The following is a 26703-nucleotide window of genomic DNA, read 5'->3' as shown; positions in this document are numbered from 1 at the left end:
GAGAGTATTTGACAAATAGTAAGCAATCAGTTGTTAGTTTCTATTGTTATTGTACAGCTATAAGATGATATATTAATTAATATAATAAGAATTCAGAAAGAGAGGCTGCCTATCAGGAATCAGAGGAGTCCCTGTTAGAGAGTAGCTGTGACATTCTAAGCAGGACAACAAGAACCTAGAGTTGGTGGGTAAAGCCAGGCTCCTGATGGCCGAGAGATACTGGCTGAGATCCAGGCGGGACAGCAGAAGGACCACCCCGAAAGCACCATCCATACCTACCAAGAGGTGGTGGCAGGAGGGTTGGCTGGAATCTGTGGGTGATTTCTAGTAAACTTCCTGGCCAGCAGCCGTGGTCAAGTCAATAATAAGACATATGTTATAAAGGAGTTGTAGGTTACAAAGCATTTCTACATGTACTAGCTGAGTACTTTGCATGTAACAAGCCCGTCCACAGCTAATAGAGAGTTACCCTGCCAAGAAGGAGTTCGATTTATCATTTGAAAAGTTACTGCCAAGCAAAGCCAACCTGGGGAAAGAAGTGAGAGATATAAGACTTGCCTTTATAGCACAAGAGACATGGATTTGAGCCAGAAAATGATTGATTAATGCAGTATCTTTCATTGATTTAAGGGAAAATAGATAAGCTTTAAAAAAAAAAAATTTTCCAGTCTATGCATTTTTATCTGCGAGCAGGCCACCAATGAGCCTTCGGAGTCCCAAACTCCTATCTTCTGGGTCCTGATTCTTTTATGATCAAAGGAGAAAGGATTAAAACACACACACACACAAAACTACCAATTATTCCTGGTACCCTGTTCTTCCATTCAGGGTTTCTCTAGCAGTTAACACCTGCAGATGCTCCCCAGGGTTATACACATTCATCTTCCACTAAGTTTAATAAGTTCCATAAGGCACATAACAATAGTTTGAGGAAGTGGAAAACTTAGCCTTACCTAAAAAAAGAAAACAACATAAAACTACAAAGTACTCCTGTGTGTGCCTGACAACCGCAAAGGGAGAGGACCAGATGAAGAGCAGATATGCGCTCTCCATGGCATGGTTTTGGTTACTCCGCCCATCCTCGCCTGTCCAGTTATCTGGGATCTTTTATGTAGTAATGTATAGATTGCTTTCTATCGTACCCACGACAGATGCCTCCAGCTTCTGTCAAAATTCAAGGCGTCCAATACTTTCTAGAAAGTATCTGTCATTTAGTCCACTGCTGGGTTTCAATAAATACTGAAACTCAACAACTGAAAAGACTGATCCACTTATAATAAAAACCTTTGCCATGGAAAGAGTGAGTAGAAAAAAATCCACGTAGAAAGGTTTTCTGGTGGATCCATGATCACATCACAGAAGCAAAAAGGTGCCTTTTTCTGATTTGTGGGGCAGCCTTACTTCTAGCACACAGAAGTGATAAAATAAGACTTTTTTTCATACTATCAGGAATGATAAATTTAAACAAAAATAAATATCATTTACTGTACTAATACTGTGTCCTCAATATTACACTGGGCATTTTACATGTATTATTTTCCCTAATTTTCACACAATAGGGTGGATCACCAATGTCCCTAATTTCCAGGGCAGGGCTCTGAGGCTCAGGAGGGTAACTAATTGACTCAAGGACATAGTAGAGAAGCTTGAATTCCAACGAGCATCTTTCTGACTTCTAACAGTGTCACACCACCAATACAGCTAAACAAGCAATAGAGCAACTTGGTATCCAACTAAATGCACCAAAAACACTACAGTGATCAGTGAAGTACAAACTTTATTAAAGCCAAGAGTTATGAAAACAATTTACCATTCCATTCTGTCCACACTTGTTCTTTGAACTTGACTTTACCACAGCCTAGAAAACAGGCTGCTCACCCTTTCTTGCCATCAAATACAGCAGGATCTAGAGCCGCCCTATCCAGTAGAAACATAACAAGAGTTATGTCTGTAAGTTTACATTTTCTTGTGGCCACATTTTTTTAAATAAAAAAAGAGAGATGAAATTAACAACTTAATTCAGTTAATCTAATTATCCAAAATAGTAGCATTTAAACATGTAATCAATATAAAAATTATTACTGAGACATTTTACATTCTTTCCTTCATGGTAAGTCTGAAATCTGGTATGTATTTTACACTCACAGTGCAACTCAATTCAGACTAGCGCATTGCAAGTGCTCAGCAGCTCCATATAGATTTGCAGCTGCCATATTGGGCCACACAGATATACACCCTTAGAGTTACATGTACAAAACCCCTTTAATAATTAGCCCCATGTCTCTATAATGATCTGAAAAGAGAATGCTCTCTTCTTGCTTCTATATGTATACGCTCCTAAAGGGGAGGAGGGGTGGAGGATGGAAGGATTGGGAGTTTGAGATTAGCAGATGCAAACTATTGTATATAGAATGGATAAACAACAAGGTCATACTGTATAGCACAGGGAACTACATTCAATATGCTGTGATAAACCAGCAAAAGAAAAGAATATGAAAAAGAATGTATATATATGTATAACTGAATCATTTTGCTATACAGCAGGAATTCGCACAACACTGTAAATCAACTACAGTTCTATAAAATAAAAATGTTTTAAGTACAATTCTTAATTTAAATAAATAAACAAATAAATAAATAAATAGAAGTATACGTTCCTGGGATGAGATTACAGGGATACCAACCAGACACCGCCTGAAATTCCACCACTGTAGCTTCCACTTAGTTCTTTAAATATAGTACTTTGAGCTGTTCTAACAAAAATGCCCCTGAACAGAACACTTTACACTGATATGCATCGTTAAACATTAGGTCACACAAAGGGAGCTGACAGCATGTCCGGGAAGAGGGGACAGGACACAGAAGACAAAACGAGATAGCTGACTTTCGGCACACCTAGGCTCTGAGCCTATCACAAGTCCCTGTCCCAAATTCCCTTTGTCCTCAACAACTTGGAGGAATTACTGAAATCACTCCTTGTCAAGAATAACTAATGTCAAGAAACACAAAAAGGATGGACTTCCCGGGTGGCACAGTGGTTAAGAATCCACCTGCCAACACAGGGGACATGAGCTTGAGCCCTGCTCTGGGAAGATCCCACATGCCACAGAGCAACTAAGCCCTTGTGCCACAACTACTGAGCCTGCGCTCTAGAGCCCACGAGCCACAACTATTGAGCCTGTGTGCCTAGAGCCCATGCTCCGCAACAAGAGAAGCCACCGCAATGAAAAGCCCACACACCGCAATGAAGAGTAGCCCCCACTCGCTCCAACTAGAGAAAGCCCATGGGTGGCAACGAAGACCCAATGCAGCCAAAAATGAATAAATAAATAAATTTTAAAAAGAAACACAAAAAGGAAACTACTGGGGCTTCCCTGGTTTCCAACCCAATAACCTAAGGCTAACGCTGTAAATGTGCACAGGGTCCCACAGATGTAATGCAGGGGCCAGATGAGCCAGTTCCCAGCTGAGGGCACAGACTTGAGTCCAGGCCAGGAGACCACGGCGGGTGGGAATGTGGCCCCAGCATTGCTTGGTCACCTGACTTCTCAAGAGAAGTCACAAAGCTGGATTTTCAGGTTCATCACCTGATTTTTACATGGTAGCAACTCACATAATATTTTAGATAACCGTGTACAGCTGAACAGGAAGTGGCTGCAAATCAGACGTCGTCTCAGGGAACTCGTTTGCAAACTCAGAGTTTGCATGCGGACTAAGGGTGGGACTAGACCTCACGGAGCATTTACACTGCACCCTCTTCCTGCCATAATCTTTGCTGTCCTCTGGGGGAGACAAAACCATGCCTTGCCAGCTCTGAGACCAAGAGGAGCACAGAAAGCAAGACAGGGTGGGCTACGTGCAACGCTTGCCTCCTGGGGCATCTTCACCTGTGAGATGAGGGGCTGGTTTAGCCCAGGGCAGCACCGGGAGGGGCACAATCTGGAGTGAGTGGAATACACTTGCCCATAGAGAAGGGACAGCCACATCTTGGAGCCACACAATCGTCCCAGTCAGTCAACAGACCTGGGGCAGCAGGAGCTACCAATGTCTTAAAAAGAAGGCAAAGATACAGATTTTTCTGGAAAACCTCCTAATCATTAAATGTTGGCAACTAATTCAAATCCTATTCCAATATTGTATGAGCTGAATTCAGCTCATAGGGCCACCTCTTTGTAGCCCCTGGATCAGGACACCTCCAAAGTTCCACCTAGCCCCTTAAACGTGTAATTCTTACAACTTCCCTGCAGTGTTAACTTGACCCACTTTCTCATGTAAAGCTTTGAAAGAGGTGCTGTTGACTGCAGGAGACTAGGAGAAAAATGACTAAGTGAAACACAGTATCCTGGATCGGATCCTGGAATTAAAGGACGTTAGTGGAAAAACTGGTAAAAATCCAAATGAAGTTGGTAGTTGATAGTATTGTATCACTGTTAATTTCTTGACTTTGGTAAGTTTACTACAGTTAAGTAAGCTGTTAACGTTAGGGAAAGCTGGGTAAATGTACATGGGAACTCTGAACTACTTTGGCTACTCTTCCATAAATCTAAAATAACTTCCAAATAAAAATTTTTTTATAGAACTCATAGAACGGTACCCCACCCAAAGTATTAACTTTATAGTACATTAATTTCTAAAATGAAATGTGTTTTTAAACTTGCTAGTAAGCAGAACCATGAATTGCCTTAAATCTTCACTCGGATAGACTAAGAGAAACCAGAACGTACCAGAACAGGTTCTGTCCTTTGCTTTATAGCGTCTGTGCAATAACCTGTGGGGCATGGAATCAATGGACTTTTACTAAGATAGCAAATGGCTGAATTTAGGTAATTATGATTAATTTGACTTGAGAAAGTTGTCAAATACTCAATAGCTTTTTGGTCTTAGAATACAAATTAACTTACAACTGGAGGACTGGAGACATGATTACCCAAACAAGAGAGGTAGAACCGAAGTAATAAATGAAAAGTTCTGGCATGGAATAATGCAAACTGCACAACAAAAGGCAGTGATCAGTGCCCTCTGGCAAATGAGGTAATTAACATAAATAACATACAGTCTATTCACATCACCCAGCATTTGAAACAGCACGTTAGGTTACAACATACTTACATCATCCCGTTTCCAACCAGCTCCTTTCAATCTTTCTTTGCTTTTGTAATAAGGGCGGGATACGTGGACAGAAATAAGCTGACATATTTCCAAATGTATAGAGAAAGCTGTACCATGAATGGGACGCACTGAAATCAACCAGCAGGAAAAGCTGTAGGAACTCTTTTCTAATTTGCATTCTGTCTGCCATTCCTATTATTATGGTCTTAAATCAATGTGACATATATAGTAAATATACTTAATAGAAAACATGAAATAAAATAATTAGTTTCATTAGTGCTTTGTGGCAAACAGATTTACAATAACTTTAAGCCACAAGAATGCCCAGAGCAAGAAATAGTCATTCTTGTTTAACAAATATTTATGAGGCTCTACCACAAAGCAACCTACGCGCTCAGCCTCGGGGATAAGCAGTGAGCAGAACAAAGACCTCTGGTCCTGTGGAACTTATATTCTAGCAGAAGGGAGAAGAGACAAGGAATGAGATAAATAAATAAAATGTAGACTCTGTTAGATGATGCTAAATGCTAAGGAATAATAAAGTAAAGAAAGGAGACAAAGTGTTGGAGGGGTGTTGAAAGTTAAGACGGGTGGTCAGAAAAGCGGGAAAGGCCTCACTGGACAAGTGACATTTGAGGAAAGACCTGAGGGATGTGAAGGAGCCTTGCCACATGGATACAGGATGGGAAAGGAAAAGGAATTTCAGCAAATGCAAAAGCTCTGAGGTGGAAGCAGGCCCAGACTGTTACCAGAAACAGTCAGGATGGATGAAGTGGAGAAAGTAAACAGGGGAAAGTAAGAGATGAAGTCAGAGAGTAACGGCGGCCTAGGTCCCATAGTAGCTTATAGGTCACAGGAATGACTTTGGCTTTTCCTCTGAATGAGATGGAAAGAGGACTGACATGATCTGAGCACATCTAATAACTGACTAAAGGGGATCAGGCTGGAAGCAGAGAGGCCGGTTAGGACATTCCATTAATCCAGCTGAAAAATTATGGTGGCCTGGCCCAGTGTGATAGCAGTCAGATGATAAGAAATGGATTCTGAATATATTTTGAAGGATTTGGATTTGCTGATGGGGTGTGAGAGAAAGATAATTCAAGAATGACTCCAAATGTTTTGTCCTAAGTAAATGGAAGAATGGAATGCTGTTCACTGAGATGGAAAGACTGGCGGGGCAGGTTGGTGGGGGAGGGGAGCAGCTTGGAGGTAAGAGGAGAATTAGGATTTCCTTTTTGGACAGTTACATTGTTTGTTTGCTTTTATTGTGGTTTTAAATTCAAGCAGTTGATTTTTTTTTTTTTCATGTGGGAATAGTTTTAATTGGCTAAATGCCCTAACTGAACACACTTCCCCAAATTATTAAGTAATAGCCACACCATTTACATTAAAAACATTTCAAAACCAAAAGAACAAAAGAACTTGAAGTTTTGCCTTTTCCCCAAGGTTCATTAAACAGCTAAAAACAGAGCTGAATAGGTAAAACACAAAATAATAACTAGTAACTAGCAATACTGAAACCTAGTTAACTCTCAGTTACCCACATAATCAAGTTATCCAGAACCCTTTACTCACCAAACTCAATGGAGAAATGGCACTGTATGTATCGGTGGACTAGAAAATATTAGCAAAACATCTGTACGTTTCAAGCAGTTGATTTTTATTCCAGTATTCCTGAACTTATATAATCAAAAAACAAGCTGACGGGATATTACCTCAAGATCCATTCAGAAAAGGCATTATGAGCCCTAGGTTTCATCACTGATTTACCTTTTCCAAAGCTCATCCCCACATCCTACACCCCTCTCAGGCCCTCCCTCCGAAAACATTAACGCTTCTCAGCAGTAGTAACTTTGACAAGATTCAAGCAATTATCAAGGCAATTTTGCCCCCAACCTGCCTTTTTTTTCCCCTCCCTTTGCCTCCAGAAGCCCTCCTTTGCCCACACATCCTTGTGCGATCCCCCAGATGCAATTTCCCAGAAAGGAGCCCCTAGAAATGATCACCCAGTGAAACAGACACCTCAGCACCCTTGAGGGGTTCCAAGGACATGTTATGTTTGAAATGCCTATTAGACACATCTGAGTATCGATGACCAGCAGGGAGTCAGATAAAGGGGGCCTGGGGTTCACAGGAGAGATCAGGGCTACAAATAAAAATGTAGCAATCTTCATGGCACAGATGAGTTTTAAAGCGCAAGCTAAATAGAGAAGAGATATAAGTGCCCTGAGGCACTCCATTTAGAGTTTGGGGAGATGAGGAACCAGCAAACGAGGCTGAGAAAGACCAGCCAGAGAGGAACAAGGAAAACCAGGAGGGGTGTGTCCGGGCAGTCAAGTGGAGAATGTATTCAAGGGGGAGAATAATCGACCATGTCAAATGCTGCTGTAGGTGAAATAAAAGGAGACTGGGACCACTGTGGATCGCAGCAGTGAAACGTCACTGATGACCTGATAGGAGCAGAGGAAGTGGAGTCCGAGTGAGGGGTAAAAACCCCAGCGTATGCGTTCCGGATAGAACGGGGCAGGGTGGGGGCGGATAGCAATATTAGACGTGATGAATATAGATGACTCCTTCCAAATGTTCTGCTGCAAGAGGAAGAAATTGGCCAGTAGCTGGAAGCGAAATCAGAGTCAAGAGAGGATGTTTTTATTTGATGGGAAAAATAATAACTTGTATGCCTGTGGGAATTCAGTAGAGAGAAAACTGATGATATAGCAGGGAAAGGAGAAATTTTATGGAGCAATGCCCTTGAGAAGGTATTTGGAGATGGAAATGGGATGTCGTGCCCAAGGAGCTGGGGGCTCGGGCACAGACACAGGCAGGTGCTAGGTGTGGTGCAGGGAGCATGTGGAAGTTCTCTTCCGATTGCTTCCATTTTTTTTTTTTTTTAGTGAAAAAGGAAGTGGCAAAGAGTACAGACAATGGATGTTTGAAAAGCAAGTATAAAGTATGGGATGGTTGTCTAAGAGAAGGAAGGAATGAACAGACAGTGGCAACACGACATGACTGTCAGGTGACATCAAGGGCCCACCTGGCACTTGTGATCACTAACTTAGAGTGAGATGATCAATACAGCGGGGTATGGTTTTGTCCCGGCACATGTGGCTGCCCAGGTGCAAGTACAGAGTAGGTGCAGAGAAAGAGACGGATTTAACCGGAATTGTGGTTTAGTCAAGCGAGAACGACACAGTGTGAGAGGGACAAGGGTGATGAGGATGTAAGTAGTGATGAGAGTGGTTGATCAGGGAATTCAAGCTGGGAAAGGAGAGAAGTCAGGACTTGGGGTGAGGGTGGAACCATGAAGAGGTGGCGGATTCAATGAACTGAAGGTCCTGGTGGTCCAAGGACTGTCGAGGTTGGAGGTACCGCACAAGGCGAGCCAGAAGGACGGGAGTGGTGGTCAGAGTGGGGTGTCCAGAGAGAGCTATGGAGGCACAGAGGTTACTGGTGATGACAGGACCAAGGGCATGACCCTGGGATGGAGTCACTGAGGAAGGTGGGAGACCACTCATAGAAGGAGATGAGGTTGAGAAGCTGAGGGATGAAGGGGTTGGGAGGATTACCGACATGAGTAGTGAAATTCAGGAGAACTAGCAGGAGTTGCGTTGGAGCGAGGGACAGTGAACCAGAAGCCGAGATCTTCAGGGAATGAGGGGAGTGACTGGGTGAGGAGCAGACGCCTGGCAAGGGACGGTGCGCCACACAGAGAGAGTCCTGAGACAGAGCAGGAGGCTCTCGGGAGGAGGGGATACAGCACAGAAACCTCGTAGAAAAAACCTTTTTTTTTTAAAATAAATTTATTTATTTATTATTTTTGGCTGCATTGGGTCTTCGTTGCTGCGTGCGAGCTTTCTCTAGTTGCGGCGAGCGGAGGCTACTCTTCGTTGCGGTGCGTGGGCTTCTCATTGCGGTGGCTTCTCTTGTTGCGGAGCACAGGCTCTAGGCACGTGGGCTTCAGTAGTTGCAGCATGTGGGCACAATAGTTGTGGCTCATGGGCTCTAGAGCACAGGCTCAGTAGTTGTGGCGCACGGGCTTAGTTGCTCCACGGCACGTGGGATCTTCCCGGACCAGGGATCGAACCCGTGTCCCTGCATTGGCAGGCTAATTCTTAACCACTGGACTACCAGGGAAGCACAGAGGATACTACCCCATCCCTAACCGTGGTTCAAGGGTAAGGTTAAAAACCTGCAGCCACTTGAGAGGCCTGCAGGAGAAGCAGTATTGTCAGGGGAGCCCCAGGTTTCCATAAAAGCAAGAAGGGGAAGGGGATGTCCACAGACAAGGTCAGGAAGTTGGGGATTTGCTGATGACTGACCCCGAGGGCACAGAGTGCACAGGGAGGGGGCTCCAGAGGGAGAGACAGGATTTTAAAAACTGAAGTAAAGAGTCAAATGAGGACATGACAAAGGATGAGGGATGCCTTGGGAGTCCAGGCTTCCTACGGTGACTGGCACAAACAGGAGTAGGAAGTGTGATGCGACTGGTCCTGATGCTGAAGGCAGAGAGTGATGGAGAGGCTGGCAGTGTGGAAGGGTCTTTCCAGGAGCAGAGAACTGGGAGTCCTATTTGACCCCTACTGAGGATGTTAGGGGTGCTGAGGAAGGTGGGGGGCTGCTGAGAAGATACAGACTTACTCCTCACTAATGGGCCGATAGAGAGATGTTTCGTAAAATTAGCCTCTTCTGGGCTTCCCTGGTGGCGCAGTGGTTGAGAGTCTGCCTGCCAATGCAGGGGACACGGGTTCGAGCCCTGGTCTGGGAAGATCCCACATGCCGCGGAGCAACTAGGCCCGTGAGCCACAACTACTGAGCCTGCGCGTCTGGAGCCTGTGCTCCGCAGCGGGAGAGGCCGCGATAGTGAGAGGCCCGCGCACCGCGATGAAGAGTGGCCCCCGCTTGCCGCAACTAGAGAAAGCCCTCGCACAGAAACGAAGACCCAACACAGCCAAAAATTAATTAATTAATTAATTAAATTAAAAAGAAATGTACCACAATTTAAAAAAAAAAATTAGCCTCTTCTGAAAAATGTGAAAATACTGACTTGATCTAACTATCCCAGCAATTATCTTAGATCCTTTATGTCTAAAAATAAATGTAAATCCTCTAGAAACCAAAATTCTGCATTTTTTAAACTACCCAAGGGAAGTCCCTGGCAGTCCAATGGTTAGGACTCGGCGCTTTCACTGCCAGAGCCCGGGTTCTATCCCTGGTCAGGGAACTAAGATCCCACAAGCCATGTGGCCAAAAAAATAAAATAAACTACCCCAAATTTCCTCAACTACGGGAGAATGAACATGAAAGCACATAAGCCTTCACAGTGACACACTGGCCATTGGGTGCTACAGACATTCTAAGTTAAAGAAACACCCAATGATGTACATTCTTCAAGTACATACAATCTTATAAAACATCGGAACAAGGAGAAGCAGTGCTTAGGCCCTGAACACTTTAGAAGGATTCTTAGAAGGAAACTGTGTGCTTATTTTATGTCTGGAAAATAAGATTAGACAGATAGTTACATCATATTTCCTGACAAGATTATTAGAGTGCGGTTGCCAAAGTAACCAGTGAGCCACATGCATAGCTGGAGGAGGAGGAAAGTTAGAGGGCATCTTTTTCAAAAAGAATAAATGACATACTTTCAGAGCAGGTAAGAACTGCTAAAGGCCCTGTAGTTGGATCCTTCACCCAAAGGGCCCTAAGAAGATATAAAGTTTTTACATATAGAGAAACTGTAAGAAATGCTCTTTTGAAATTTCACATCATCCAAAGAGAAAAATAAGGTAAAAAATGAAACTTCTTAGGCATGAGTTGAGAGATGTTGGAAAACTTATCAGTAATAATAAATAAGATAAAGATTTCAAGCCTAACTACAAAGAACAGAGACATATCCTTAGTACTTACTAGATGCCCAGCACTTTCTTTTCACTTAATCCTCACAACAATTCCATTTCTTCCGTTGAGCAGTCAAAGAAGTAATCAAGGTTACAGAGTACAGTTGGCCCTTTGGATCCGAGGTTTCCACATCCGCAGATTGAACCAACCACAGATCGAAAATATTTGAAAAAAAAAATTCCAGAAAGTTCCAAAAAGCAAAACTTGAATTTCCTGCACTCTAGCAACTATTTACACAGCATTCACATTGTATTATGTATTATAAGTAATCTAGAGATGATTTAAAGTATGCAGGAGGATATGCATAGGTTATATGCAAATACTATGCCATTTTATATAAGGAAGGTGAGCATCTTGGATTTCGGTATCCTCAGGGGGTTCCGGAACCGATCCCCTCGCGGATACCGAGGGATGACTGTAAGTTCCAGAGCTAGGATTTGAACCCCGGTGAGCCCAGCCCCCAAACCTGCCCTGCGTCTAGAGACTCTCGCGATGGCCCGGTATCCATGACAGCTGTAGTCAAGGTTATCAGTCCAGATGAGCGTCTAGCCTGCCTGTCACCAAAAGCTGACATGAGAAAGTCACTCTCATCCTCTCCGAACCCGAGTTTCCTCATCTGGAAATGAGATTAAATAACCTCTTCACAGAGGGAAAACCAAAGATCCAAATAAGTCTCTGGCCTAGTTTTATACATACGAAGTCATGCTCTTAGAAACAGGTCAGAGGAAACCTTAATGGTCTCATCACCTCCTGATGTTTATATCGCATCTGAGACATCCCCGTGCCGAAGTCTCATCCATCTTACACCTGAATTCTTCCAAGTGCGGGTTACTCACCAGCCAATGAAGAAAACCACTTTAACTCCAGACAATTAAACTTTGTCCCATTTAATGTCCTTTCTCTGACTCTAGTTGTATACTATGCACTCGTTCAGAGCAAGTCTGGATACTCAGTAAGCTCTAAATATTGGAAGATACCAGCTCCTTTGAAGAAGAGCTTCGCAACCTTTTCCACACCTGCGCCCCCCTCCACCTGTCAGGCACTATTTTCTGTTCTCCACGTTCCCTAAAGATCGCAGGCATGGATGAACAACCTCTAACCCAAATGTCCTCGGAACCCTGGGAAGGTATTCTGTTAGGCTAAGAGGCTTAAATTCATTTAGAAAAACTAGATCTTTCTTATTACTTCCCCAACACGTTGTTAACATTCTGGATTTTTAAATATGTATATAAAAGATAGACCAAAAAAAAAAAAAAAAAGATAATAGGAGCTGAAGGGTTATGCTCCATCAGTACACACACCCTCCATCAGTTCCGTTCAGATGCAGCTTTTATTTTCTTCTGGCTCTGAGCACTTCTTTGACAACATTTTATCGTCCATAGCATCTTCTGCAAGTCTCACATCTCTCTAGAATCAGACAGCCTCGAGTCACAACCCAGCTACTTAACTAGCTGTGCAACCTACAGCACTACCTAAAAGCTCAGTGCCTCAATTTGCTCATCTGTAAAATGGCAACAACAATAACATCAACCTCATAAAGTTCTAGTGAGGTCAAATAAGAACACTTAGTGCCTGGCACAAGTATGTAAAGATTAGCTACTATCACTGCAGTTCCCCTTGACTGTCAGGGCTCTATCTTTTGTGTACTTCCTTTTAAGATCTAAGTTCATCAGGAAGCTGCCACATTGTCATACTTCTTCCTTCCGGTACCTTCCCCTTATCTTCTACGAAGGATTCATTTATAAATACACAGTCAGAATTAAAATATCTGAGAGTTTCCTAACTTTCCTGACATCTGGCCTATGATCACTTAGCAATTCTTATTCAACATTTTTTAAAACAATAGCTCCCTTGACAGTCTTCTCCAGCATTCATTTTTGAGGTTGAGTCTACTGACTCACCATCTTGTACGCAGGGGGCGTTTGGATCTCTCCTCCTAGTGAGTGGTTGGTTCATGGTCTTCTGGCGGATCCATCTGGTCTTTCATCAATGTGACCAATGCCCCTTGTGGTCAACGGCACGCATGTTAAAGACAGATGGCTGGGGTCTGAGGTTCAATCTGAAGTTGTGGAACAAAGCTACACTAATTGGCCTATCTGGGAATTAAACCTCTGGTCTTTGGCCTTTTTAAGTATCATACCATAAACGAACAAGCCCATATTCTTGGCCTCCAGCCAAAAGCAATAAATTCTCGTGGATTGTTCTTAGTCATCTGTAAAGTTCTACAAGTGGAGGATCTGTCAGATAACGAATATTCTACACTCAAAATGTTGTGACACAAACACTGGTTCAAAACTAGCAATCGTTACAAAAGACATTAAGCTACCCATTGAACACGGAAGACTTTAATGGCAGCTGACTTTAGAAGTAAGGAGAAACCTTCTGCTTCTTCACTATGGAGCTTGAAAAACAAATGACCCTCCCAAGGAAGGTCTGCCCACCTGGGTTAGTTGGGGAGAGAATCAGAGGCTCAGTCAAATTTCCATTTTAATGCTATTTAGAAAGCGGTCTCTGACTGTGGTAAGGCTAAAGAAAACATCCTAAAAATACAAGTAATGAACCAAAAGGAGGGGAAAGTAATAAGGAACCAAACGAATAATGAAGCTGACAGTTTCCTTGAGTCTGACAACAACGCAGCCTAAATGGGCATGATGTTGGAATCTTGGAAAGTGGGAAGGGAGCGTCTCCAGCCAATTCTTTCCTAATAACGTCACCATCACCTCCACCATTTACTGATCATGTGCCAGCAAATGACTGTGCTAAGAGTGTTCATGCCATACCTCATTAATCTTTACAAAAACCCCAATGGCAGAGATTACTGAGGTTTAACAAGGGTAAGTAACATGCACAAGGTCGCACAGAACAGGGCTGGGACTCAAACACCAAAGCCTCTCCATGCCCTTAATTACTGCCTTCCAACTAACATCAGCATCTCTGCATCTGGCCTCCCACTTCCCAGCCAGAGACAGACCCAACTCTGAAGAGAACAGAAACTTCCATTTGGTGGCTTTACCAGTACTGGACACCATGGTCCCAAAGGCCACCAATTTGTCTATGGCCACACTGCTAGGAGTTGCTGTTCTGTTCAAGAAAGACCATCTGAAATATCTACTACCTGAATATCCACCACACAGGGAAGAATAATGAAAACTGGACAGACTCCATGATAGGAATCAAAGTAAGCCCAGAAAAGCAGCAGGCAGGTTGCATAAAAGGTAAAGGGTTTCCTGACCCGATATTACATTAAGAAAATAACCTCCTGGCAGGGAAAACTCCATGAATCCCAGTGAAAGGAAGCAGAGGGAGATGGAGGTGAGAAGCAGAGGGAGGTGGATGGGGGGAAAACCAAACTCCACCTTCATATGCTAGCTAGAAGCCAGCCAGGCAGCAAGAGTAGCCAGAACTCAGACTCAAATGATTTCCCAAGAGAGTTCAAACAGCTAAGGAGGGGAAAACATTTTCCCCTCCCAGGCCAAGCTTAAAAGATTGTGGGTGTGTGCATGGGGGAGGTGGTAGGCCTCTATTTATAACAGGGACAACTTCTTCATTTTCACCCCCATCAGTTTGTTGTGGTGGTTTCATTTTATTTTATATTGGTGGGGGAACAAACGGGAACTTGGATAGGAAAAAAAAAAGTCACAAAGGAAATTCTGTAGTTTGTTTTTCATTCATGGAATATACAAATTCCATCAAAACTATTACACCCTTTAGGGACCCTCTATGGGAGGAGTAATGCTGGTGGAAACTCAAATTCTGAAACAATGGGATCACCCTTTAACTTTCAGCATATAAAACTTATGTGCTGATTCTTTTCATTTTAAATAACTTTCAAAAGACAAAAATAGCACAGCCCAAGGAGTAAGATTTAAGTGTGAAATCCTTTCATAACAGAACAACTCATTCATCAAAATAGCTGTTAAAACCCAATCAATGGCCCACTCACTTACTGGAAAAGTGCTAAATACAAAGATTTCCTCAGAATAAAATTCTCTGGTCTTTTTTTAAATCACTCCCTATTTTATCAAATTTATTTATTTATTTATCAAATTTATTTATTTATTTATGTTTGGCTGTGTTGGGTCTTCGTTTCTGTGTGAGCGCTTTCTCTAGTTGTGGCAAGCGGAGGCCACTCTTCATCGCGGCACGCGGGCCTCTCACTATCGCGGCCTCTCTTGTTGCGGAGCACAGGCTCCAGACGCGCAGGCTCAGTAATTGTGGCTCACGGGCCTAGTTGCTCCGCGGCATGTGGGATCCTCCCAGACCAGGGCTCGAACCCATGTCCCCTGCATTGGCAGGCAGATTCTCAACCACTGCGCCACCAGGGAAGCCCTGAACTGGTCTTTTAAAATAAGTGCAGCGATTTATATCTGCTCATAGATAATGACATAATGGCAAAACTGTTACCAAAAGTATAGACACTCCTAATAAAAGTAGTCAAGAAATAGAAAAAGGACCACCTTTTTTGTGTAAAACTAATATGTAAAGGCAGAACTACTAGGAAGATCAAGGGAATATGCCTGCCTCTATTCTCATCAGACACACAGAAAATGAGGACCGTGGCTCCTTCCCTGCGGCTGCGGAGTTGCACAGAGGCGGAGGCTCGGATGCACTCAAGATTCGGCTCCACCCTTAACCCACAGCCATGGCCCCGTGGCGGAGGAAGGCTTTGCTGCTGGAGGTGTAATGGACGTTAATACTGCTCTGCAAGAGGTGCTGAAGACCGCCCTCGTCCAGGACGACGTAGCACGTGGAATTCGCGAAGCTGCCAAAGCCTTAGACAAGCGCCAAGCCCATCTCTGTGTGCTTGCATCCAACTGTGATGAGCCTACGTTATGTCAAGTTGGTGGAGGCCCTTTGTGCTGAGGAAGGCTGATGACAGCAAGGAACCAGGGGAACGGGAAGGCCTCCGGAAGACTGACAGGCAGGGAAAACCCCGTGAAGTGGTGGGCTGCAGCTGTGTGGTGGTGAAGGACTATGGCAAAGAGTCTCAGGCCAAGGATGTCATCGAGGAGTACTTCAAACGCAAGAAATGATCAAACTAAAAAACTGGGCTCTTGTTCCTCATATCTGGTTTTTTACTTGGGGCAGGAAAGTAAGGTCCCTGTTAATGAAGGACAAAAGAATATTCATTGCAAAATAACTGGAAGCATGCTATCTGTCTCCTGGTTTCTAAGTGAAAGCCTATTCTCCCAACCCGTAAGTAACTTCAGTGTTGGCAAGTAGAAGAGCCCAGTAAAGATAGGCTTACAGTAAGGTATTGCTGACAGTCAGGGCTTCTTGGGTGTGAACATCTATCACGACTATGACAAGGCCAGCCTAGAACCTAGAGAAATGGGTTGAGGCTAGTCAAGCGTGGGTGCCAATAACTTAAAATCCTAAAGCTGGATTGGATTTAGGCTGTGGGACACTAGAAGGTACATGAAGTCCAGGTGCATTTATGCACATGCCCATTAGGGAAGGTCAGGGTGCCTTACCTTTATTTACCTAAATATTAGGCACAGAAACAAGATGTGCTTCCATGTATTCTGTTCCCTCTAGAATCTCAGTAGGGAGAACTAATGTACTTCAACAAGCCTGGATCGAGTTGGGTTTGTCGGTATGAGAGTGAAACGTTGAGCCAGGTCGGACTAATGGAAGTCTTAAAATTGGAATCCCTTGTAAATTGCCAACTGGGGTGCTCTGAGTTTCTCTCCCCTGGTTTGCCAGTCTTACTATACTGTTACAGGACACATGTGAAGGGAAAATGAATTCAGTTTGCTTTTAATTCTAATTTCTTTGTATCATCATCGGCTTAACATTTTGAGTCCCTATACTGTATCTGGTGCTGTTTGAGTCTGTTGATGCAGTGGAAAAACCATATTTTTGTTTGAGAAAAAAAAAAAAGAAAAGAAAATGAGGACTGTGGTTTGACAACCCATGCAAAATAGTCTCCCAGGGGACAAAAGTCCTGGGGACAGAACGCAGCAGTGTACAGCCACAGCCAGTGGGGTACCCTCCTATCACGTTAAACACTACTGAGTATTTATAACTATAATAACCTTCTTTACACACGAAGACCTTGTGGTTAAAGAAGTGTTTTTTTTTAATATTTACTGAGTCAAAATATTAGTCACCAAATGAAAGTTTTCAAAAACTCTTCACTACATCATGGCCACTCTGAGCAAACAACACTCTTTGTTACAAGAACATTTTCGAGTATTTTGTTTCACCATGGAACAAAGGAATCACTCACTCGGCTGTCCTCATTCGCGGCTGGCCTCATTCAGTTCACTTGAAGAACCTCTGACCCATCACCACCACGATCGCCGTCCCCCCCCCCTTGTGTTTTCTGTATGGCACCTTTCAGAGAACAACTCCACGCAGTTCAAATGTCAATGATGCCATTATGGGCATGGAATCTTTTAGAGGATGTTGGCTGCTTATACCATTGTGTGACTGGACAACTGACTTGACATTCAGTTTTTTAGAGGTGGTCCAGATCTCAGTTTCCTTCCAGCTTCCTTAAAATAGAGGTGAGATCATCAAGGTCAGAAGAAAGGTGCCCAGTTACCATAATACAAATGAATAAACAGAAACGTAAAAAATAAAGAAATTAAGACCCTTAGCTCGTAAATGTTATTTGGGTTTTAAATAGTTGTGGAGAAATGAGAACGAGTGCAAATATACTGGAGCGAATACTGGACGCTGAACCATCAATACTTGAATCTTGAACGGATATATGGTTGACTCACAGCAAGACACTCGTTAACTCAGAAGTGGAGATGCATAATAAGGAAGTAGAGAGATGTATCTGAATAGCTCTACATTTTTTTAAAGGCACAAATCATGATAAGCATTTGTCTCTTTAAACTTTATGACATCATAATCCAGCACAATGACTGCCTTTACAAAGAAGCGCTTCACTTACTAGAGCAGGCATACAGTTTATTTAAACATGATATTTTTTACATCCAATCTATACACTGTCTTTTAAAGGGCAACTGTACCAACACTACAAATCTGTTAGTGAAAACAGAATTTTAAAAATGTAATTCTAAATGACTCCTGAGTCTGAGGAAGATACAGATATTAAAGTTTATATCTATACATTGTTCCTAAAAGGATGCATCTAAAACAGTGATTGAAATAAATCCTTTTCTAGAACACAGCTGGGCATAACTTGACAAACACTGAAATAGGTGCTCTGTTTATTGACAGTTTTGGTTCACTCATTCAGGTAGGCAACATTTACTGAGTGCCTACCAGGTACCGTGCACTATGAAAGGGGCTTGAGGGTATAAAAATGGAATGAGAGTAGTTTTTTACTCTTAATAAAAGCTAATAATAATAATACTAGGTTGAAAATATAAATAATAATCAATAGGACTTAAGCATAGGTGCTTTCATGAGTGATTTACATGCATTAGCTCATTTATCCTAAAAACAATCCTAGGAGATAACCATTTTACAGGTGACAGAGCTGAAGCACAGAAAGGTTAAGTGACTTGTCCAATGTCACACAGCGTGGAGCCAGTACAGCACGGGTTTGAACCCAGGCCACCTGGGACTACAGTCCACACTCCTCACCATCATGTTATACTAAAGTGCTCGCAGGCTGATGGGAAGATGGCTGCGTCTGGAAAGGATTCTTAGAGAAACACACCCAGGAGCCGAGTCCTGAAGGATGAAGTGGATGGAATGCGGAGAGGGAGGCATTTCGGTCAGAGGTTAATGCTACCTAAGAGCATGGAGGCAAGAAACCTCTTCTCATCCATAGAGCAAGTAGTTGCTAAAGCTGGGACTAAGGATGCACACAACGAGGGGCAGGAGACGTGGCTGGAAAGGGAAGCAGGGGTCAGAAAACAGCACCTGAAATCTATGGGCGGGAAGGGGGGTGAGTGAAGGGTTTTTCCTCCTGGGAATACAGAGGATGGGTGGAAAGGGGGTGAACTAGGAAGCAAGGAGGCAAGTTGAGAAGCTATTCAAGAGAAAAGTGACGAGGATCTAATGGAGGTGGTGGGAATGGTCAAGCGACCAACGATCATAGCAACATGACAAGCATGGAAATCCGCCAGGAATGAATAATTTAGACATTCACAATCTTCATGTAAAAGGTGTGCATATCTTCCATATAAAATGACTTTAATGACCTGTAGGTGATGTGGAAACCTAGAGATCATAAACAAAAATACAGATGCCAACACGAGGCGAGGGAAAGAGCATTGCACATGAACCCACGGAGCACGGCTTCAGCCCCCGCTCTGCCACCCCACAGCGGGGTGACTGCGACAGCCCACGTGGCCACTCGCTGCTCAGTTCTCTGTAATCAGGCTAGAAATGAGCTATAGGTCTCCTTCTCATTGAGTCTCTGCCCGCCATTTCTCAGCTGGAGGCGTGTCAGAATCAGTAAAATGCTTCATCCTACTTCTCTATTAGCTTATTTTCAACAAGTGTTTACAACAAACACAGCTTCACAAAAATCACAAAGATTAAAAATAAGAGTACAACCGCACTCTCAGAAAATAGATCTCTTTAACAGACAATGCATCAAAATGGAAACTGCCTAATGACACTGTTTAGAACGTGGAACGTCCAGAGACCTCATATCATTTTCATAATTTAACACATCCTTATCATTTAAAGCCAGGAACCCAGAGTTGTTATACATTCCTTACAACAAAATCAAATCGATCGAACTGCGTGCTTTCCAGGATTTCTGAGGATTAGCCGCTCACCTATAGAGAAGGCCTGAGTAATAATACAAGAATCAGAAGCACAAGTTGCGATGCAAATTGCAATTTAAAAAACAAACACATTCAGACCATGGCATATGGTTCACAGAGACAAGCGTTCTTATACGACAACCCACACATGATGGGAAAATGAATGTCAAAGACAGGAAAGCTGAGTTTACCTTCCAGACCAGCCCTGACTTGTATGACCTCAGGAAGTCTCTTAACCTATGTGGGACTCAGTTTCCTCATTTGTAAAGATGGGATACTTATAGGTGTTTCACTACTTTTTTTAAACCCACAGTTAAATAAGTTTGGCAAATACTGCGTACTTTACTAATCCCCCTCTGGAAGAGGCACAAAACACATTGAATATTAAAGGCTCTGACAAGTTCTGCCATCAAGAAACCTCTTTCTTTAAACTTGTTTGACCAAATAAAGTGCTATTCATTTAACACTTTGGAACCTTGGCATTCCAAGAGACACAGCATAGCAAACAGCAGGGAAGGGGTCTTTCCACAAAGCTCGGCTTTCCTGGTGAGGACCTCATCCTACGCTATTCAGAAAGGTTTCCTCCCATGTAGCAGGATCAAGGCACAGGCAGCGGAGGGGGTACCACACAGTCTCTCTAACTGAAATACTGCCTCTCTCCAGGGCAGTATTTCCAAAGACCCCAGTTAGGACTCTTGCTTGGGTCACATGTCCACCTCCTGGACTAATCGCTGTGGTCAAGCACAGAACAATGACGCAATAAATATTTGCAAACAAATGAATAAACTGGGAAAGGGCTTCTGGGCTGGGCAGACAAAAACAGCAGACTGCCAGTTCAACCACTACCTAGGCTTTTATGATTATTATGACTGAAAATTTTAGCGTTGAGAGTCCTGGCAACAAAGGCAAAAAGCAAACACAGTGTTATTTTAACTAACTGATTTTTTAAAAGGAAGCAGGCAAGTTTTTTAAATGAGAAAAGTTTGTTTTTCCTGGCACTAAATGCTAACAGCAATTTAGCATAGAAGCTATTCACTCAAAAATATCCACGGGTCCTTAATGAAGCACAGAATAGGAAAATGGACTGATTATTCCTTTAACCAAAAAATGTGGACATGTCCTTCACACTCAGCTTCTCATATCAACTTTTGCTAAAAGCCAAAGACAGACATTAAAAATTAAAGGCGTGGGCTTCCCTGGTGGTGCAGTGGTTGAGAGTCTGCCTGCCAATGCAGGGGACACGGGTTCGAGCCCTGGTCTGGGAAGATCCCACATGCCGCGGAGCGACTGGGCCCGTGAGCCACAACTACTGAGCCTGCGCGTCTGGAGCCTGTGCTCCGCAACAAGAGAGGCCGCGATAGTGAGAGGCCCGCGCACCGCGATGAAGAGTGGCCCCCGCTCGCTGCAACCAGAGAAAGCCCTCACACAGAAACGAAGACCCAACACAGCCATAAATAAATAAATAAATAAATAAAATTTCTTTAAAAAATGCTTAATAAAAATCTAATGAATTTAAAAAAAAAAAAATTAAAGGCGCTTCTTCCGGGTGGGTCCAGCCAGGTAGTTTTCTAGAAATCTAATAACAAAGGGGACTCTATTCTGACTACCTGGGGGACAGTCCTCTGGGTCCTGCCAGGCGGTGAGGCAGAATAGAAAGAGTAAAGGCCGCAGTGTCGGACAGACGACCAACGTTGTCGGCTTCTGGCCTCCACTGATTAGCTTTGGAAAATGGTTGAAGGATTTTAAGCAGGGAATGATACACTTGGATCTGCATTTCAGAAAGCCACTGGGGCAGCTGTGCATCCAGAGGATCAGAGTGAGCCCACAGGCCATGGGGCTAGTAGTTAAAAGGCTGCTGAAGTTTGCCTGGAGAGCCGGTGATGACAGCCTGAACGAAATTTTAATGGGACTTTAGTACCCACAAAATCTCCTTCATCTACAACAGGTCAGCCTCACTCGTGAGGCGTCTATGACAGCAGTGGTGCCCCAGGAACACACAGTCCTTCCCCAGAATATTTTGTGGAGGGCTGTTCCCCCACCCACTAATGAGGTCCTTGCATGTAGCAGAGAACAAGTGACTTCTTCAGCTTTTATACTAAAACAAACAGAAGAAAAATGGTTCTGACAGCAAGAGGCTGGAGGAGGCCCAGAATGAACTGACCCCAGAGCGCGAGCAGTGGCAAGGCTTTGTTCCTCAGGGCCCTCATGGGCGGAAGAGATACCGCCTACCTCCTCCCAGGAAGCTTGCTTCCCCTTGTTGAAGACTGATTTCCCATAGAAACAATGTTAGAATCAAACAAACTTCTTGTATAATTTATCTTGATAAACATGATTCACTTCTGCAAAACTTTTAGCAAAATTATATTACAATAAGTTCTGTCCTCCCTCCCCTATCTAAAACACACAAACAAAAACCTTAAAATACAAACTATAATTTAAGAGCTCAGTAAAATGATAAGACTGATCAACAATCCTCGATCTTTCTAAGTCTATAATGGAGCATCTGAGCCAGCCCTTCAAAATGGCAAAGAGTCAGCACCTCTGAGAAGTGTTCACCTTAGGCAGCAGGTAAACCACGGCCTAGGCCAATCTAGGTCTCATCCTCACCTGTCTTCTAAAACCAAAAAGGATTTTCTGACTTGGTTGCTACTTAGCAGGTCTCCCAGCCTCCAGCCCTGCCATACTGTAAGCCCATTACCACACTGGGGTCAAGTGTAAACCTGATGTCTCCCCTTCTTTCTGGACTCCTTAAAAGGTTCTAGAAAGCCCTCCATGACTTAACCCCAAACTATACTTCGTACATTAAATTCTTTTCCCACTTGTCACTAACTCTTAGCCTTCAAGCCTCAACTCAGGCGTCAACTTCCCAGGGGAACATCCATCTAGCTCTGAACTAAGCCAAGGGCCAGTCCGTCACCCCACAGCACTGTGGGCACACACCTCTTACTACATGATACTGAGATTATCCGTTAGAGTCTGCATGTTCTTTTTGTTTTGCTTATCTTCCTACCCCTGGTAGTAGCACTGGGCCCAACACATCACAGGCATCTCATTGGTGTTTGCTAAACTAACTACAGAATGAAACTTGTTCTCCGACTTTCCTCTCTACTCCTGACCTTCAATTTCCTGCCCTACAACTGTGTGCCTCAATGTGCACAAATGGGTTATTTTAACCACAAATCCCCAATGCTGAACAGAATCACATACTCTTCACAAGTTCACCATTAAACAACTCATATCAAAGAACGTCTGCTAGGGGACTTCTCTGGTGGCGCAGTGGTTAAGAATCCACCTGCCAAAGCAGGGGACATGGGTTCGAGCCCTGGTCTGGGAAGATCCCACATGCCGCGGAGCAACTAAGCCCGCGAGCCACAACTACTGAGCCCGCGTGCCACGAGCCCGTGCTCCGCAACAAGAGAAGCCACCCCAGTGAAAAGCATGTGCACCACAACGAAGAGTAGCCCCCGCTCGCCGCAACTAGAGAAGGCCCAGACGCAGCAACGAAGACCCAACACAGCCAAAAATTAATTAATTAATTAATTTTTTTAAAAAAAAGAATGTCTGCTTAGATTAATAATAATGAGCTAATGCCCGGACTAGAGACTGAAACTTTCCACATATCTTCATATACACTGAACAGCCTGAACAACTCTTTGGGGTAAAAATATCCTTTCTTCTCATTGTTTTTCTCAACCCTATCTTTCAAAACACACACATGCAACAAGAACAGCTAAGATACTGTCAATATCTTTGAAAAATCCGGGCGGAAACAAGAAGGGATCTGTACTTAGATATGACGGAAGAGATGATCAGTTCTCTCATTGAACTTCTCCAAAAGATCCCTTATGTGTTCCATGTAAACACGTGTTTCCTCTTACTCATATCTTGATCTGAACACCAGGAATGCCTTTTAGATGAGAAGACTTCTCAGCCTGTGCTTTTGCAAGGATAATACACATTTCCAAACACATCATGTCCTGATCACTTAGGGTGAGAGTCAGGGAACCCAAATGTGTACAGAGGCCAAGGTGGTGTTGGGCCAGTCACTACCTCTTCTGATCTGTGTTAGGCACAGACGTAGGCCTGATTCCAAGGTCTAAGTTCTCAAGAGCGGCTGGAACTGAGATATATGACTGAAATCTCCCAATTTCTAAATACTGTTAACCAATTTAATTTTTTTAAAACTCCGTGTACTTAAAGCACATTAGAATAGGCTGCAGGCCACTAGCTGGTGACATCTGCTTTCCGTCTAAGCTACCCATTGTCATTTTCAGTGGCCCACTGATTCTTATAAACTTTTGTCTTCTCCAACATGACAGAGAGATCTTTTGTGACTGAAAATACATATGACCCTCTAAGACTGGCACCAACTGTAGGGCCCAACACCCGATGCCCCGGGCTCCGGAACAGCTGGATTAAAGCGTCCATGTTAACCTACAGGAGTTTCACCCAGCTCATCATTCCAGGAGAGTTTCCCCCCAGATTTCAGCTTAATTACCTCAACCAGTTTCCACCAGGAGCCAGGGGAGAGGTGAAGGCAAATGGAGTCTACAGGGAACTGCTCCAAAGGCCCACAGAACCCAAGATAAGTCTGGGAGAGAGAGAGAGAATGATCCCAAGTTCGTATAGTGGAACTTGAGACAGAATGGGTGAGGAGGCTGAGACATCTGAACTCAGAGAGATGGAACTTCTATAGGAAAGGAACAAGGCCTTCCAGCTCTAGAGGAAAGAAAAGGTAAATAAACATGCACACAAAAGGTAAATAAACATCAAAACAGAAAGGAAGCTTTTAATGAAATGCCCAAAGAAGCTCCTGGTCTGTAGCTGCTTTAACATAAGATTCACAGGACTATCTAGAGAACTCCCAGGTCCGTCTTTAAGGACCAAGCCCAACACTGAGCATCTAAAGAGTCCTTTCTGTTCTGTGAGGTACCTGCCAGGGAAACTAAACTTAAGTGCCTTGCCATGGCTCAGTCTCCTTTCAAGTACCTCATTAGGGACCTCCCTGGTCCAGTGGTTAAGACTCCGTGCTCCCAATGCAGGGGGCCCGGGTTCCATCCCTGTTCAGGGAACTAGACCCCGCATGCCGCAACTAAAGATCCCTTGTGCCACAACTAAGACCCGGTGCAGCCAAATAAATAAATAAATATTTTTTTAAAAAACAAAATAAGATAAAGTACCTCACTGGTCCTTTATCCCTTGCAGACGCCTCTGGCTTTATCTGGAGAAACTCACTCTGTGAGCCCTGTCCCACACTCCGCTCTCACACCTACTTTGCCCTCACAAGCTTGGCATAGAAGAAAGATCCATTTTAAACGTGGGTTTAAACAGAAATTTTCTTTATGCTCTCATTTCGTCAGCTACAAATGAGGAAATCCCGCCTGCCTCACAGTGGGGATGAGATGAAATAATAAATCAATGGTTCCAACCATAAACGGTACTCAAATGTTCTTTTCTCTCCCCAAGCCCAGTCTCCCACTCCAGCCCCAGCATTGTTTTCTCTTTTTTTCCTTTTTTTTTTTAATTGGAGTATAGTTGATTCACAATGTTGTGTTAATTTCTGCTGTACAGCAAAGTGATTCAGTTACACATATAATATCTACATTCTTTTTTTATATTCTTTTCCATTATGGTTTGTCATAGGATACTGAATATAGTTCACTGTGCTATACAGTAGGCCCTTGTTGTTTATCCATTCTCTATATAAAAGCTTACATCTGCTAATCCCAAACTCCCACTCCATCCCTCCCTCAACCCCCTCCCCCTTCAGCCCCAACATTTTATAGTTTATGACCCAAAACGTCAAAAGTACAAAATTCTGAAATACTGACTGTACCGAACAGAAGCTTGAAGAGATACACAAGTGATAAATCTCGTTTTCTTCTTCTTACTCATTAATATAAATTTGCTCAGTGACAGATTAACTAAAACACTGGCAATTCCACGAAGTTGGATGCAAAAACACAACTTAAAACACACAGTAGCCCATATCAACAGCCAGTAATAATTTTTATTGCCGCCTGTTACGCTAGTTGCCAGGAAATTTTTTTTTTAATCTTGGATGTTGTTTTAAATATGTAATAAAAGAAAATATGACCGGCTGTTGAAGCCCATATGCTACTCCTTTTCAGGACTACAAAATGCTCATTCAGAGCTGGTTTGCACACAGCAAGGAGCAGCTTGCTTCAAACACTCTCTTGTACACTGGCAAGTCCCAAACATTTTTCTTGAAATTAAACCTTTCCCTGGGCTAGACGCTCATACTGCCACCAGAGGCCAACATCTTCACTTAGACGTTTCAAAGGCATCCCAAACTCAATGTGTTCTGAAGTTATGTCCTTTCCCAACCCCACCAGTCTCCCGCATCACACTGAACAAGGTCCCTACCTACCCAGTTTCTCAAACTCATCACTGATTCCTCTTATTTTCCTCAACTCTCATATGCAAGTCCTACTACTTCTATATTCCAAACACATCCCGAATCTGTCCACCTCTCACCACCTCCTCTAGCAATCCTGAGACCAGCGGTTCTCAAACTTTTCCGTGCATCAGATCATCTGGAGGGCTTGTTAAAACACAGATTGCTGGGTCCCACCCCACCCCCTAGAGTTTCTGATTCAGTAGGCATGCGATAAGGCTGAGAATCTGCATTACTAATAAGTTCCCAGGTGATTCTGCCGCTGCTGATCTTGAGAACACCTTTGAGAACCATCACCCTACACCAAGTCATTATCTCTCACCTCCCTACCCAGGAACACCTAAATTACTGGTTGTCCCACTGTCTTGCCTCCCTCTAATTTAGTCTCTACTTAAGAAGCCTCAGTCATCATTTTAAACATATCAGATTGTGTTATTTGAAAATGAAATCCAAACTCCTTAGTTACCACAGTGTATGTGGTCCGGTGTGGTTTCTCTGATCCATCGTGCTCTAGCCTCAGTGCCCCTTTAGGTCCCCTAAAACCACAAGCTTCCTCAGGGCCTTTGCATATTCTGC

General features: G+C 43.4%; 2 protein-coding genes and 1 pseudogene across 15 annotated transcripts in view; 2 read left to right on the top strand and 1 right to left on the bottom strand.

The window, feature by feature from the left end:
* Positions 1–26703, top strand: part of LOC132374406 (cytidine monophosphate-N-acetylneuraminic acid hydroxylase) — a 269930-nt gene that overhangs the window by 35890 nt on the left and 207337 nt on the right. The gene's annotated exons all lie outside the window — the stretch shown is intronic.
* Positions 1–26703, bottom strand: part of CARMIL1 (capping protein regulator and myosin 1 linker 1) — a 319730-nt gene that overhangs the window by 250768 nt on the left and 42259 nt on the right. The gene's annotated exons all lie outside the window — the stretch shown is intronic.
* Positions 11500–16362, top strand: LOC132374223 (small ribosomal subunit protein eS12-like; annotated as a pseudogene).

The sequence above is a fragment of the Balaenoptera ricei genome, chromosome 11 (genome assembly GCF_028023285.1).
Source record: "Balaenoptera ricei isolate mBalRic1 chromosome 11, mBalRic1.hap2, whole genome shotgun sequence".
NCBI classification, from domain to species: Eukaryota; Metazoa; Chordata; class Mammalia; order Artiodactyla; family Balaenopteridae; genus Balaenoptera; species Balaenoptera ricei.
Note: the sequence above shows the minus strand (reverse complement) of the source record. Positions and strands in the feature narration are given on the sequence as shown.